Here is a 16,394-nt window from a genome sequence, read left to right on the forward strand (position 1 = left end):
AGAGTACGAGGAGCCTGTCTGAGGCGAGCGTAAAGGTAGAGAGAGAGGGGAGGTTACCGGACGCCTTTAAGGTACCGATTACCATTGGACCCATTGTTTCGATTTACCACCCAGATACAGGGGAGGGTGAAAACCCGGAGCGGACAGCCGAGGAGGATAGGGAAGAGGTCGCAGAAAGTGGCCTGGCGGGTGCAATGACCCGGTATCCGAACCCTATAGAATGGAGTACACCTTTGCCAGCCATGTCAGACTCCTCAGGGGAGCAAAGAGAGCAGAGACCAGAGAGGCCGAGGTCCCTGATGGAGTCGAGGTCAGATTTACGATCATGGGTACCGCCACAGAGAGGCCAGGACCCGAGGGTAAGAATGGCAGAGAGAGAGCAGGTCAGCTTCGGAGATCGGTCCGCTCCAAGGGAAATGTTCCGAGAAGGGAGGTCGCAGAACCAGGAAAGTGAGGAAGACGATAGAAGAAGGGTAGTCTGCAGAGAGGTGCTGAAAGGAGCCCTAGGAGCTGGGGTGATAGACGTAGTAAGGTTAAAAGCAGAAGTGGATGAGATAATAAGCGGAAGCTTATCCTTTGAGAGAGTGGTAACATATGGACAGGATGAAATACTTTTTGTGGCGAAGGATGTGACTCGGAAGGCACGAGCGGCACATGAGAAATTGTCAGAACTGGCTAGGCGATATGAGGTAGATTTGTCTAAAACTAAAGCATTGCAAGGAAGCTATAGGTTGCAGTACAGTGACCAGGAACTGGAGGAGAAAAGGGTCGTCGGATTAAGGGCTCATAGCAGAGACCTGATCCTAGCCATTCGAATATGGATGACACTTGATAAATGGGAAGAAAAATGGTCCAGGAAGAAAAGTTCTAGAGGAATGATAGGAGGGACCCCACCTCCGGGTGGAGGCCAGGTAAAAATAAGACATTTCCCTTTAAGGGAAGTGCAGAATGGAGGATACATGTACGTACCCTGGAGTAGGGGCGATTTGGCGGCGTTTACCAATGATTTTCCCCGGCTTAGGGAGAAGCCGGTAGAGTGGTATAATCAAGTTGATCGTTTTGTTAAGATCTCAAAGGTATTGTGGACCGATCTGAATACTTTGTTCGACATCGTGGTCCCGGGAGATTTGTGGGCGGCATGTAAGACTGCCATTGATTGGCCAACTCAAGAGCCTGAGAGAAATGCGTACACGAATGGTCCATCACCGGCAGTAATGAGGATGTATGAGCGAGTGATTGCCTGGCTAAAGGAGAAGGTTTCTCCTCAAGACATCGATTGGGTAAAGATAGACAGGACAGTGCAGGAACCTAAAGAGACGGTGCATGAGTTTTATGAGAGACTCTTGCAGGCTTTTAAGCAGTACAGTGGTCTAGATGCGTTGGACACAAAGGATATGGGACAGTTTGTCTCAAAATTTGTGTTGGGATTGAGGCCAGAGGTTAGCCTTATGATACAGCAACATTTGATCTGCTGGCAGAATAAACCGGTTGACGAAATTTTGCGGTACGCCAGGTACTGTGCTGATGAGATTGAATCTAAGCATAGGAAATTGAAGGATAATCTGATGCTTGTCCAGATGCAAACCGCTCAGGGACAGCCTAATGGCGGAGCAGTGGTGAGGAGACAGGGGAATTATCAGGCAGGAAATCAGAATGTCCAGGGGCAAGGAAGGCCAAGACCAATAGATCCTAGGACAGGGATGGATGTGGCGATATTGAAAAAGACTACGGCTTGTCAACAGTGTCATCAGATTGGACACTGGAGACGCGAGTGTCCCCTGAATCCATGGAATTAGACGCAGCCGGAAGGAGAGGTAGTTCAGGTCCCTGGGACGGAGGCGGTACAGACAGTAACCAGACCTAGAATGGTGAAAGGGGGGACTGGCGTCCCGCAGATGCAGGTTCCCCAGCCACCCAGAATACAGACTGTACAGCAGGGAGCTCGCACTTATTTGCAGATGCCAATGTTTGAAGTGAGTGAGGAAAATGAGATAAGCTTGTTGGCCCGATTAGGGTCTAACCAGGACGAGGACTGTATGCTTAGGGCCATTCTAGAAGTGGACCAGACAGGACCCTTTGTGGAAGCAGATCTTGACGGACATCCTACGACCTTTTTGGTTGATACGGGAGCTACTAGATCGACTATAAGGTCGGCAGTGGTTCCACGGTTAGCCCTTTCTGGACAAAGTATCCAGGTAGTTGGAGTGGTAAATAAGAAGCTGGTTAGTCCGCTGACAGAGCCAATTCCAATCAGGATAGGAAATTTCAGCGATCGACACCAGTTCGTGGTGTGCGACTCTAGTCCGGTTTGCTTGTTAGGAAGAGATTTACTGTGCAAACTCAATTGTACAATCTAATGTACACCGAAAGGAGTGGAGGTACAGACGAGAGACGATGATGCGACCTTTAAGGTTGCAAATCAGAGCGCGTGCGTGGAAATGTACCCAGCCTTAACGGTGGAGGAACTTCCACTTGATCTGAGAGATTCAGTGTCTATTGATGTATGGGACCTTAGTGGCGATAAAATTGGTCTAGTCAAGGGAGCAGAGCCAGTGAAAATCCAGGTTAAGCCAAACGTAGAATTCCCGAGGACACCACAGTATAAGTTATCCCCGGAAACAGTCGCAGGGATTTAACCCGTGATTGAGTCCATGATTAGGCAGGGAATACTGATGGAGATTATGGGTAGCCCATGTAATTCGCCCATTATGGGGCTACAGAAGCCAAGCGGGAAATTTAGGATTGTACAAGACTTGCGAAAAATAAACAAAATAGTTGTTCCATGTTGTCCAGTGGTACCGAATCCATCCGTGATCCTATTTCAGATCCCTTGTGAAGCTGAATGGTTCACAGTGATTGACTTGTGTCAAGCATTTTTCTCTATTCCTTTGCATGAGGACAGCCGATTTCTTTTTGCATTTAGGCTGGAGAATCGCGTGTTAACGTGGTGTCGTATCCCACAGGGGTACACGGAGAGCCCATCTATCTTTAATCAGATCTTGAAGAAGAATCTCGAAGGTCTTGTATTGCCACAAAACTCTGTTTTAGTGCAATACATCGATGATCTGCTTGTTGCGTCAGAGACGGAAGACGCCTGCAGAATTGACACAGTTGCTCTGTTGAATTACCTGGGAGAGAATGGTCACAAGGTGTCTCCAAACAAACTGCAATACTGTTTGAGGGAAGTACAGTATTTGGGGCACCGAATTGAGAAGGGAAAGAGAAAGGTGTCTCCAGATCGTATTGACGCGATTTTGAGAATGCCAGTTCCTTTGACCCAGAGGGAGGTCAGAATGTTTTTGGGAATGGTGGGCTATTGCCGCCAGTGGATCCCAAACTTCTCCTTTGAAGCGAAGCCTTTACAGCGGCTGACGCGAAAGGATGTGAGTGATCCGGTACCATGGGATGACGAATGTTTAAGGTCATTCTTGAAGCTGAGAGAAGCTTTATGCAGCGCTCCAGCTTTGGGGATGCCAGACTATAATAAGGCATTTGCCTTATTCTGTTGCGAAAAGGAAGGTTGCGCATTAGCAGTGTTGACTCAGAGTCACGGAGGAGTCCATAGACCAGTTGGCTATTTTTCAGCTACTCTAGATCCAGTAGCTTCTGCGTTGCCCGGATGTCTCAGATCCGTTGCTGCAATAGGTATCAGTATCGAAAGATGTGAGAGCATTGTGATGGGGCATCCGCTTACTGTTCATGTACCACATTCTGTTGAATTGCTGATGACTAGGACTAAAACACAGCACCTCACGAATAATAGGTTGACTTGTTATGAGCAAGTCATCCTCGCTGCGGACAATGTGTCGTTGAAGAGGTGTTCTGTTTTAAATCCTGCTACCTTGTTGCCTATTCCAAATGTAAATGATGATGAAGATTGTGAGGACCATGATTGTCCCGATGTGACGGAACTATGCACCAAACCGAGGCCTGACATTGTCGATGAACCACTCCCAGTTTCAGATGAGATTTTCTTTGTGGACGGTTCATGCTTAAGAGACAGTGTCGGTCGACTGAGAGCAGCGTTTGCTGTGTGTACCATCACAGGGGTGGTTGAAGCCGCTTGTATTGAAGGAGTACACTCTGCACAGGTGGCTGAGCTTATTGCGCTGACCCGTGCCTGTTTGGCCGCTGATAAGATCCGTGTAACGATTTACACAGATAGCCAATATGGGTTTGGTGTAGTTCACGACTTCGGACAGCTATGGTCCCAGAGAGGGTTTACGACATCTTCTGGTTCACCCATTAGGAATGGGGATTATGAACGACAATTGTTGGAAGCCTTGCAAAGACCAGATGAAATCGCTGTTGTTAAATGTTCTGCCCACACTAAGGGAACCGATTTTGTGTCATTGGGTAATAATTACGCAGATGAGGTTGTTCGATTTTGTGCAGAGCAGGGATGTAATTATACTGAAAATCATGTTGTAGAAAGCGAAGAGAAAACGGATTACACTGTTATGTTAGCTATGGCAGACTCATGGGAGGAACTGAAGCAGTTGCAAGATGGGGTCACCGACCAAGAACGGGACAGTTGGATACGAGCGGGATGTGAGAAAGGAGAGGTGGATATATGGGTTTCGAGTGATGGACGTGCTGTGTTACCGGAATGTTTGTTGAGTCCCATGGCGAGACTGATACATGGTGCTGTGCATCTTGGCAGGGATGCAATGATGCGAGTGTTTCGCCAAACGTGGTATAATCCGAAGTTTCGGTCAGTAGCTGAGGCTGTGTGTCAGAGGTGTGTTACCTGTCAGCAGATGAATGTAGGAAAGAGAACCGCTGTGACGTTGAGTCACATAGGTAGGTCAGGTGGACCTTTTAATAGGATGCAGCTGGATTTTATTGAAATGCCGAAGTGTAATGGGTTGAGGTACATATTAGTTATAGTATGTGTCTTTTCCAGGTGGGTGGAAGCTTACCCAACACGTAGGTGTGACACACTCACCGTAGCTAAGTTGCTATTGAGGGAATTAATCCCGAGGTACGGGTTCCCGACCTCTTTTGAATCAGATAGAGGGACTCATTTCCATAGTGAAATCATGAAGCTGCTTTGTGCTGCCTTAAATGTGAATCAAAGATTGCACTGCAGCTACCGACCAGAGGCTTCAGGGATTGTGGAGCAAGTTAATGGAACCTTGAAAGCCCGAATGGCGAAGGTATGCTCTTTGACATCCTTGAACTGGCCAGATGCATTACCTTTAGTTCTCATGAGTCTCCGGAGTGTACCCGATAGGAGGACTGGATTGTCACCCCACGAGATAATAATGGGGAGGGCGATGTGCTTGCCAGCAATACCTGCTACTGCTTTGATTAACATCACTGATGACATGATTTTGGACTATTGTAAAGGCCTGGCTGACGTGGTCCGTTCTGTGTCTCAGCAGGTGCAGACAGCAACGGTTCCCGCCGCAAGCGACCTGTGCCACGACCTGTGCCCAGGCGACTGGGTATTGGTGCGCAAACACGTGAGGAAGAGTTGTCTGGATGCTCGCTGGCGCGGGCCATACCAGATAATCTTGATAACGAATACAGCAGTGAAGTGTGGGGGACTGCCAAACTGGATACACGCCTCCCATACCCGTAGAGCTCCAGCACCCTTGGAAGAAACAGCCCCTCTTGAGAACGAAAACCCAGTTGAGGTGGCAGAGCCATCTGAGGGCAAGTCAAGCTGTAGGGGTTGCTGACGCAGCTGGTTGTGCACTGAACCAAGGACGTGAAAATAACGCTGAAAGAGACTCGGAAGAAGAAGAAAGAGCTGCAGGGGGCAGTGCCGAGTCGGATTCTGCCGAGGAAGAAAGCAGTGCCCAGGGTACCAGTAGGGAGCGCGGAGGTGCCACAGAAGCAGGAAGAGTTTGGCCCGTGAGTCAGAGGCGGGAGAACTTGGAACCAGCACCCAGAACTGATCTTGCCCCAGTCTCTGAAGAATCTGAAGCAGAGCAAGAGGACGTAGATCGACCCCAAGGTACTCTGAGGAGGTCGAAGCGAACCAGAGTGCCGAGCCAAAGGTACGCCTCACCAGAGTGGGCATACACATTGACTGATGCCAAGCTTACTGAACACGGGAAGATTGAGATCGATCACACTGGTCAACAGTCTCCCGTTTCCGAGAGTGGAAGTGTTGTTGAAGATCCGAGGCTTGGAGATCGAAGGAGTACTGACTATCAATATTCCGAATCCACCATTCTAGAGTATCATCCGTGGTCTGATTTTGGAAACGCTAGACTTCCCAACTTTTGCAGTTATACCCGCACCCCAAGAACTGACAACCCTTAAGCTTGAAATACTGCAGGCGGTCTTAGAACTGTTGGGATCGGCAGTTATTCTGGACTGATTGTGAAGTTGTTGTACATAAAGTTTGAAAAGAAGATAACCTAGACCCGAGAGGAAGAATACATTTAGGGATTTTCCGTTGAAGGACAAAGAAGAGTTAGGGGAGTCTTACCCGATCAGAAGAAACGAGAAATTGATCATTGCTAAAAGTTCCCTGGTTCGAGAGAGCAGTTGGATTGAACCTCTTGGATGAGAAAGAGACTTGTGCCCGCAGAGACTGTACTGAACATTGAGAACATTTCAGAGATGGCGGAACCTGGGAATGCGCATCGTAGAGCTAAAATAGTGATAGGCACACTGTTAGGAGTAGTGATAGCGGTCATATTTGCAGTAGTGGTGACTTCGTACATGGTGGCCCATAGACAGGAGGGGGAGGTTCAGGGAGCACCCACACCTACCACTCCAAGGCAGGGAGGGGTCACTGTCAGGGACCCCTGAGAGCTCAGACGCTCGAGGAGAATCGTATGTTCCACATAGATTTGTCCAGAGCCGATTTTAAGCTTAATGCTTATGCGAAGTTGTTGTATGAATACGTGGACGCGATGGATGCGAAAGATTGTCATGTGTGTATGCAGTTGCCTGCTTCGGTAGATGAGGGTATTAGGTACCATCATCTCCCACTGACATATGGGATCTCTTGCAGCCTATTGCTTAGTTTGTTTTATGAAAGGAAACAGTTTGAGTACTTCTTCTCGAATTATGACACAGTACTTCCCGAAGTTCCGGCATACAAGCATTTGAATAAATATGACTATTATAAGACAGAGGATAGGCTTCGGAAGTATTTTAGGCCGACTGCGAAGCTAGATACAGCTTATGCTCATAGACATAATTTGAAATGCTGGTTGTCCGAAACGGAAAAAAAGTTCATAGGCCAGATACAGGATAGGTATAGAAAATTGACCCCGACACGGGAGAAAGGAGATAGTCCAGTGGATTGGACGGATGAGGAGAGATGGCATAAATCCAAGGGAAGTTCTGGACCGATTATATTGGATGAGGTACAGAGGGGGAAGTTGCGTGTTGCCCGGCCTCAAACTCCCAAGGAGAAGGTTTTAGTGGGGCATAGTACGTGTGAACATACCTTTACCATGGAGGACTCGGCTAAGGATTTCTTGCAGAAGTCGATACAGGTGATTCCGACTGTGTATTATGTGTGTGGGAGAAATGCATGTGTGATATTGCCTGCGAATTGGTATGGTACATGTTACTTGGCCATTATATTCCCAAAGATTTACCATACGGAAGATTTGAAATTGTTAGAGACGGGAAGGCATTCCAAAGTGCGGAGAGCTGTGAATGTAGGAATGGTGATTGGGGACCTATACGGAGTGACAATACCTAGTTTGGGTGTGGTCCTGAATGATGTGAAGATAAGAAGGTTGGCGACTGTGGTGGATGAATTGTCGATGAATTCGGCGAGGTCATTGCTGTTGGTGAATGGAGAAATGTTGTCGATACGGAATATGGTTTTGCAGAATCGACTTGCGTTAGATGTATTATTGGCAAAAGAGGGCGGAGTCTGTAAATTACTGAAGGTCCAAGAATGTTGCACGTATATTCCAGACAACAGTAAGGACCTGGCGAAGTATATCGTCAACATCACCACGATCCATAAGGAAATAGAAGATTTGACGGAAGAGAATGTGTGGGAAAAGATTAGCCAAGGATTTGGTCGAGTGGGGACTTGGTTTGCGAACTTAGGAATGGGATTCCTGGGTTCTGTGTTGAAGCCAATTATAATTGCCGTGGTATGTGTGATCTGTTTGTGGGGACTCTTAAAGGCCTGGAAGTGGTATAGAGGGAATAAGTCCGAAAGAGCCCTCAGAGCAAATGAGCAGCGAATGGAGAGATTGCAGGATCATCAGTATCAGAATCTTAAAAGAATGGAAGGGATTCGACATGGTGGGTCAGCTATAGTCCAGGAGGAATGAGAATGATGGTGTGATGACAGTTATCATCAAAGGGGGGAACTGATGTAGCGCCTAAAGGTTTTGAAAATTGTAGGGGTGCATCATATTCACTGTTAGTTGGCACCCGCATATAATGAATGTATCTTTAGTTGTGCTGTGCGAAATGTATTAAGAAATGTATCAGCTATGTCGCAATGTAGAAGCGTTAGGAGACGCGGAAAACATATAATGAATGTATTTAGGAAAATGTAAAACGATAAGTCTCTGTTTAAGGCAATGTACCAGACTAAATGTGTAATTCGATTGGATTAATTCATGTATGGCATTTATTCATGTATGTGAAAGTAAAAGCACAAATGTTAGAATGTAATTTAATAGTGTATTTAACCTAGTAGAGGCCCGAAGTCACATATATCGTGGAAGAGAAAGGCTTGGTATTTCTTATGTTAGCTGCATGCGGTAGGCCGCAAGTGATTTATTTTAGTAGAGGTTTTAGGCTGCAGTAAATTGTAGAATTAAGGGATGCGAAGTATTTCTTCACTCTGTGATCTCACCACAGGTGCAAGGACAGTTGGTTCGTTAGTAAAAAGGTCTTTGTTTAACAGTTGAATTTTGGAGAAAGCCAGACATGGGAGTGCATTGGAATGTGCCAATCGTAACTCCTAGTGCCGACGGTGTCTGGGACTCAAGGCCAAGCTGATAGACGTAGACGAGGGAAGATGGACGGAGCCGAATGGAAAATTACTGGAAGAAGACCTGGTCGAGGAGGTGTGCCAGAGGGCGTGTTCTGTGTTTTGGGGTTTCGTATTAGAGACAGCGCCCCGAGGGTGGAGCAGAGAAGAGGTAGGCGAGGAGCTAGAAGGAGCGTTTAGATCGAGCTCTCCAAGTGAAGACTTCTTAGGAAGTTCACTTCTGACACCTTTTTTACGGGATCTTGGGTCTCAAGGGAATGGTCAGCAGGGCATGTCACCCAGCATAGAGTAGGGACAGAAATGCTCTGGTTTAATGATTCCTAATATCGCCATTAGCTTGGTAGTTATCTACCTCATGCTTTTAGAAGCTGTACTTTTGTTCATATTCAGTCGTATGCGGATCCTTCGTAGAGTGGCATTTGTATTAGTACCCATTTACTTGTTGAACCTTGTGCTAAGGTGCTTGTATCTGCAGATGTTTTTCCTGATAATAAATAGAAATTGACCTTCGAATCTTCAAATATGTCAAATTGCGGAAGGTATTCTTTGATAATTGTGTTTGCTCCATCCACGCTATTGGGCAAGTAAAAAGGTTCATTCGACTAGAGTGGGTTCTTGAGATAAATGGATTCAAGAAAATTGGGCCCCAGCACAGGTATACCCTTCGAACCTCTTCATACTCTAATTGATAAGATGGGTAGATATGTGTTTGTGAGGGGATGGCTATCTGGGTGTGAGATCACCTTGGGCACTGTATACACCCCTACCCAAGATCAGGGATCATTCCTCCAGGGCCTCTCAGCCCGGATGGCGGAGGTGTCAGGGGTGGACATGATCCTGGGGGTGATTTTAACTGTGTGGCTGACACCTCATTGGACCGTTCGCACCCTCTATTGTTAGGTACACAGGCATTCCACACTGCGGCAGCACTGAGGGCCTGGTCGAGACACTGGGGGTTGGAAGATCTATGGAGGACACCACATCAATATGACAGAGACTACTACTACTACTCGCCCATGCGCCAGCTACATACTAGAATAGACACCTTTCTGTGCTCGAGCAGTTTAGGACAGTCCATTACACACAGAATACCTGGGCCGGTCCTTCTCTAACCACAGTCCGTTATTACTATCCTTTCAGTCCCTAGGGAAGTGCCCACTGAGGAGATTTAACCCGCTGATGTTAGAAGATCCCTGCATCTAGGAATCTCTGGGCATGGCCATTGACACCTTTTTTTCCAACAATGTACATACAGTATCTTAGGTACTGGTTGAATGGGAGGCATTTAAGGTGGTGGCAAGAGGGTTCTGTCTTGGTCAGTCGATTGGGGCCCAGCGATAACTGCATCAAGAGCTGAAAACACTGAAAGACAAACAACACAATTTATACAATCTCCAAGGCTTAGACACCGCCACGCATGACCGGTTAAAAGACACACAAACACTTTACCATCAGGCTCTTGAAAGATTGGGATGCCACGACTTCAGCGGATATCTCACTAGAGTGCAGGAGGAGGAAGGTAGACCTGGTCACTTGCTGGCCTGGTTGATAAGGCAGAGTTACGTGGCTCTCTAATTACCCAGGTTCGCACAAGGGCGAATCGTCCAGTCCATGACCCGGAGGCCATTAACGCCTTGTTTAGAGACTATTATGATTCACTGTAAAGCTCGCCCCACCAGGTTCCCCAGGAAGACTAAGGGTCCTTTTTATTGTTGCTTCCCCTTCCAAGACTGGACGGACAGGACAGGGATACCCTGGGTAATCCCACAGAAACCCAGGAAATACAGGCAACCATTAACAGTATGGTCAGTGGTAAGACCCCGGGCCCAGAAGGTCTCCCTGCGGAATTCTAGACAACATACATACAGAAACTAGCCCCTCACTGAAAGACCCTGTATGCAGAATTGCTGAGACTTAGGCAGTTTCCTGCGTCCACAAAGGATGCCCTAGTGATCCCACTCCCTAAAACGACCACCCAGGGAGCATACGTCACGGAATTCAGACCCCTTTCCAGGCTCAATATGGATCTCAAAATTATCAGCAAACTTTTAGCGTTCCGCCTATTACCGCACATGCAGACATTAATCCATCCAGATCAGAATGGATTCATCCCCTCTCGAAACACCTCGTTTAACCTTCGTAGAATGCATTTAATACTCTACCACCCCGGGGTTAAATTCCTTCCGGGGCAGCACTCTTGTCAATAGACCTTGAGAAGGCCTGTAACACTATATGGTGGGACTTCCTCTTAGAAACCATGCGCCATATGGGACAGGGGGACGACTGGTTGAAGTGGGTTCAACTACTATATGAACACCCCACGGCCAGAGTTAAGATGGACAAGATAGTATCCACAAAATATCAGATCTTCCGTGGCACCCGACAGGGGTGCTCATTATCACCCCTCTTATTCGCCCTAGAAATAGAACCCTTGGCGGCGTTATTTCGACAAGGTGGTGATGGCGTCCATTTCATCTCCCTCAACCTCTTGAACAAATTCAAGCGAGTGTCTGATCTGAAGATTAATAAAAGCAAGACCTATTTGTTCCCAACCGCCCGAGCATTTCGCAGCCACTGGACCTCCCCATGGACCTCAACTGGGTCCCATCCTCCTTTAGATATCTGGGGATAAATGTCTTCCACTCCTTGGAAGACCTAAGAGAGGGAAACCTGGGAAGGGCGCTTAGAGCTCTTCGAGCATGTGTACCCTTCTGGTGCTCTTTACGCCTACCAATAATGGCAATAGTATCCCTGACAAAGATGGTCATGCTGCCGCTCCTGTGGTATTATTTTGCTAATCTCCCAATTGTTGTGCCCACTGGATGGTTCAAACAAATAGATGCCTTGCTGCTTGACCTTATATGGGAGGGGGGACGTCGGAGGGTATCTATAGCTACATTACAACGACCTATGACGGAGGGTGGATTGGGGGTACAAAACTTAGAGCTTTATTTCCTACGGGCCCAATTACAAAGGCTGGGGGACAAGGGACCACGCGGGACAGACTTGACATACTCTGGAGACCGTACAACACTATTGCTGGCTAGAATGCTACACCCAGGGGTTACGATTCCACACCAATCCCTGCTACAATCCATAGCCCTGCAGTGCTGGAAACGCTGTATGGTCCAAAAACTGGGGGCCTCCTTGTATGCTCCGGCATTGGTCCTGATAGGCCTACCATATAGAAACCCCATGACAATATTTACTAACGACCAATTGTCTGCTTGGACGGAGGTGGGACTAGGGACGGTGGGGGACTACTATCAACAATCTCCACTTGCCCCGTTGGAGGACATGGTCGACAGCTTCGGACTTCCGGTAGGACAATTCCTACACTACAGCTCTGACACGAACATTTGGGGGACTGTGTAGCTGAGGAAGGGTGGAACCCGCGACTCATGTGGTGTTGCAGTCCATACTCTACCTGGGAGGAGCTAGGCACCAGGTGAAATAGTTTTATGTTTCATTATCCAACTTAATTCACACCCCGTTACAAACCCTGCACAATAAATGGGAGATGGCATTAGACAAGGAAATATCAGATTCAGAGTGGGGCAAAATTTTGTTATACCATAAGCGTGTCTCTCGAAACACTCGGATATAGTATATCCAGATCAATTATACCCACATGACGTATATGACTCCTGCAGACTCCAAGCTGCCTATGGAGGGGATGTTCGCAATTGTTAGCGATGTGGCTACATTAATGCGGACTTTATCCATATGACTTGGGGATGTGCCATAACAGGCAGGTTTTGGTCAGAAGTTCTGTAACTGCTAGGTGCACCAACTGGGCGTACACTATGGCCTTCGATCGGGTCCTGCCTGCTGGGTCTATTACCCTGATCACCCAAACGCACGATAGGCACTCGATTCATAGATTTAGCACTTATTTTAGCCAAAGGAGAATATCCATGACCTGGAAATCCAGCTGTGGTCTAACAGTTGGAGATTGGAAAAGAGATGTGACTCACTGGGCTGGTGCAGAGGGCAGGGCTCTGGCCAGGGAAGATGCAAGGGGACTGAGGCGCCATACCATGGTGGAACCCTGGAGAGATACTCTTACAAATTGGGAAGACCAGTGGGGGCTTCGAGATGGCGCAAGTGATGAGACGGAAGAGGAAGACAAAGATCTCCTCTCAGACATGGAGAAGTTACCGCTGGCCTGAATGACCACCAGACAGAAAATGTGTATGGGTTTAGATAATAACATAACACTGGAACTGACAGCATGAGACCTCAGGGCACACACTGAACACGGCCTCAGGACTCTGCCTGGTCCCATGGTTTATCCAACTAAAAATAAAGGAACCAATAATAAACAAAGGACATAAACAATACTCAGAAGCAGACGGATGGAACTGTAGACCCCCCTTCCTTTTCTCCCCTTTCCTGCCCGGTGCTCAACCGGACCCCTTTCTCCTTTCCCCTGATAGACCCGAATTCTTAGTCACCACCCTGCACATAACACTTGTTACATTTTGAAGTATATAATCTTGATAGTTTCCCCTACATGCCCTCTGCCTCACAGTGGATATTATATAACTGAAAGATGTAATACACTTGTGTTACAAATAGCTAGAATGTGAACAGATGGGACTTTTGAACTGTACAACATGTAATGTTGAGAAGGATAAGTTACCTACATGTAATCCTGGTTCTCTTCCAGGGGTATACTCGTCAAAGTCATACGCACTGAAGAATCCCCCCACTTGCGGGACCCCGGAGCATATACAAAAATACATATATATGTGTATGCTTAGAACTACAAGTACATAGTACTTCCAAAACATACATATATACATGTATATACACATAAAAATGCAGCCTATTATAGATCCAATAGACTAAAATGCCATAATTACATGGATTTCTATTGCAATAAAATAATATCACATGTAGATAGTGTAATATAAAACATCTACTGCAGTAGTGTTCAACAACAACCCTTTATTTTCATAAAAGAAAAACAGGTAATAGCAGGCCATTTGTTCTTAGGCTGCATAGATGAATAATCATCACAGTATAATAAAAAACTGGCACCTTACCTTTAAGGCTTCAGAGAACCTGGACACCGTGCCTTTAAGTCCTCCAGGAGCCCCTTGCTCCCATCAGGCACCAAGGTGACAGTTAGGTCAGTTATTTTTGTACGGCGTACTAACATGTAGTAACCAGGATATCAGATGCAAACAACACACTATCCTACTGTCAATGCTCGTCCGGGTAGGCGGGAGGGGTGCTTATGACTTTGATGAGTATACCCCTGGAAGAGAACCAGGATTACAGGTAAGTAACTTATTCTTCTCTTCCAGGGGATACTCATCAATAGTCATAAGCACTGTATAGAGTACTGTATAGAGTAGCAAGCCCATACCCACTTTCTCGCGGACGAGCAAACGGTAACAAGAACATTTAACATAGCATCTAATACATAATCATCCAAACAGAGTGAGGCTGGCCAGAATTGGGCATCCGCCTATGTATCAGAGTCCAAACAGTAATGGCGAATGAAAGTATGTACTGAGTGCCATCTGCCATACGTATGTTTCTAAGTAGAGCTGTGGTAGAAGCCTTTTCCCTGGTGGAATGGGCCTTAGGCTTGCCAGGGAGGACTCTATTGGCCAGTTTATAGGACAAGGATTTACAAGACACTATCCATCTAGAGACAGATCTTTTAGAAGCTGCAGAACCAGTATTTATGGACCCGTAGTTTATAAACAGTAGGTCCGTTTTCCTCAAGCTCTTTGTCTTATCTATGTAGAACTTCAGAACCCTCTTGAGGTCCAAAGAGTGGAGGGACCTTTCCGGAGGATTTGAGGGATTTGGAAAGAACGCGAGGGGAGTGATTGTCTGATTAATGTGAAAAACCGAGACTACTTTGGGTAAGAAACTCGGATGTGTTCTTAAAATCACTCTGTTTGCTCTTTACAACATAGTGCCTAGATCTCACTCACTCTGCGAGCAGAGGTGATAGCCACTAGAAAAGCAGCTTTCCATGTCAAATGTTGTAAAGAAGGTCTGTGAATAGGCTCAAATGGAGCACCCATCAATTTCCCTAAAACAATGTTGAGCTCCCAGGGTGGAGAAGGAGCGCTAACTGGAGGCTAAACCTTTCCTAATCCCTCGAGAAAATCTTTGACCACAGGGATTTTGAAAAAGGAAATCTGATTTGGGGATTTTCTATACGCTGTTATGGCTGCAAGATGAACCTTAATAGAGAAAAATTTAAGGCCAGATTTGGCCATATGCAGTAAATATGGTAAAAGCACCTGTTCCTGACCCCGGACAGGATCATATCCATTGTTCGTGCACCATAAGTAAAAACGCTTCCACTTAAAAGCATTAGATTCTCTAGTGGAAGGTCTCTTGGCCTCTTTTAGAATGTTCATACATTCCGGAGCCAAATCTAGGTGTCCGTATTGAAGGACTTCAGGAGCCATGCCGTCAATCGTAGGGATGAGAGATTGGGGGGAAACACCTTCCCTTCTTTCTTGGATAATAGGTCTGGACGGCATGGTAACCTCCTGTGCGGGACTTCCAATAGCTGAAGGAGATCCGGATACCACCACTGACTAGGCCATTCCGGGGCTATCAGAATCATTCTGGAATTGGTTCTGTAAAACTTGTTGATCACTGTGCGAATCATCAGAATTGGTGGAAAGGCGTACAGTAATGTCTGAGACCATTCCACTAAAGGGCATTGCCCCGAGAGCCTGGTTGGGGAAACCTGGAGGCGAAGACAGGGCATTTTGCGTTTACAGATAGCCATTCTGCACAGTATTCAGAACCCACTTGTCTTTTGTTAGTTTCTCCCACTCCTCCAGGGGTAACATAACACTTCCTCCGACCTGAGTGGGCAACAGGCATGGAGGAGGCCATCCCTCATTGTTTCGCTGGTTGTTTAGGAACATCAGACTGCTGTTTTGTATATCCTCTCCCTCGTCCGGGTCTTCTTTGTTGGTTGTGGGACCTGGAGTGACCTTGACCTTGATTTTGCGTGTTCCAATGTGGGGTTTGAACCCTCTGTTGAAAGGAACGTCGATCATAAGGACGGAATCTTCACCTAAATTCTTTCCGCTTCTCTAAGCCAACAGCTTTCAGAGTGTCCAAGTCATTCTTCATTTTGGACATTTCGTCGCTCGCATGGGAACCAAACAGAGAGAATCCATTGAATGGAAGGTTCGTGATTTTTCTCTGTCCATCCGGCTTTAGTCCCGTAAGACGAAGCCATGCTGATCGCCTCGAGCAAATGCCATGCGAGTATCCATGGGCCGCTAAGTCAGATGTATCCGCGGCTGCACTGATGATCTGATTAGCTACCAGTCTGCCTTCTTGCAGGATCTCCTGGAAGTTCTGTTGATTCTCCTTCGGTAGCTCCTCTGTAAATCTTGCCAAAGAGTCCCAGAGAGACCTATCGTACCGACCCAGCACAGCAAAAACACTAGCCACCTTA

Source organism: Triturus cristatus, chromosome 1_1, assembly GCF_964204655.1.
Source record: "Triturus cristatus chromosome 1_1, aTriCri1.1, whole genome shotgun sequence".
NCBI lineage: Eukaryota > Metazoa > Chordata > Amphibia > Caudata > Salamandridae > Triturus > Triturus cristatus.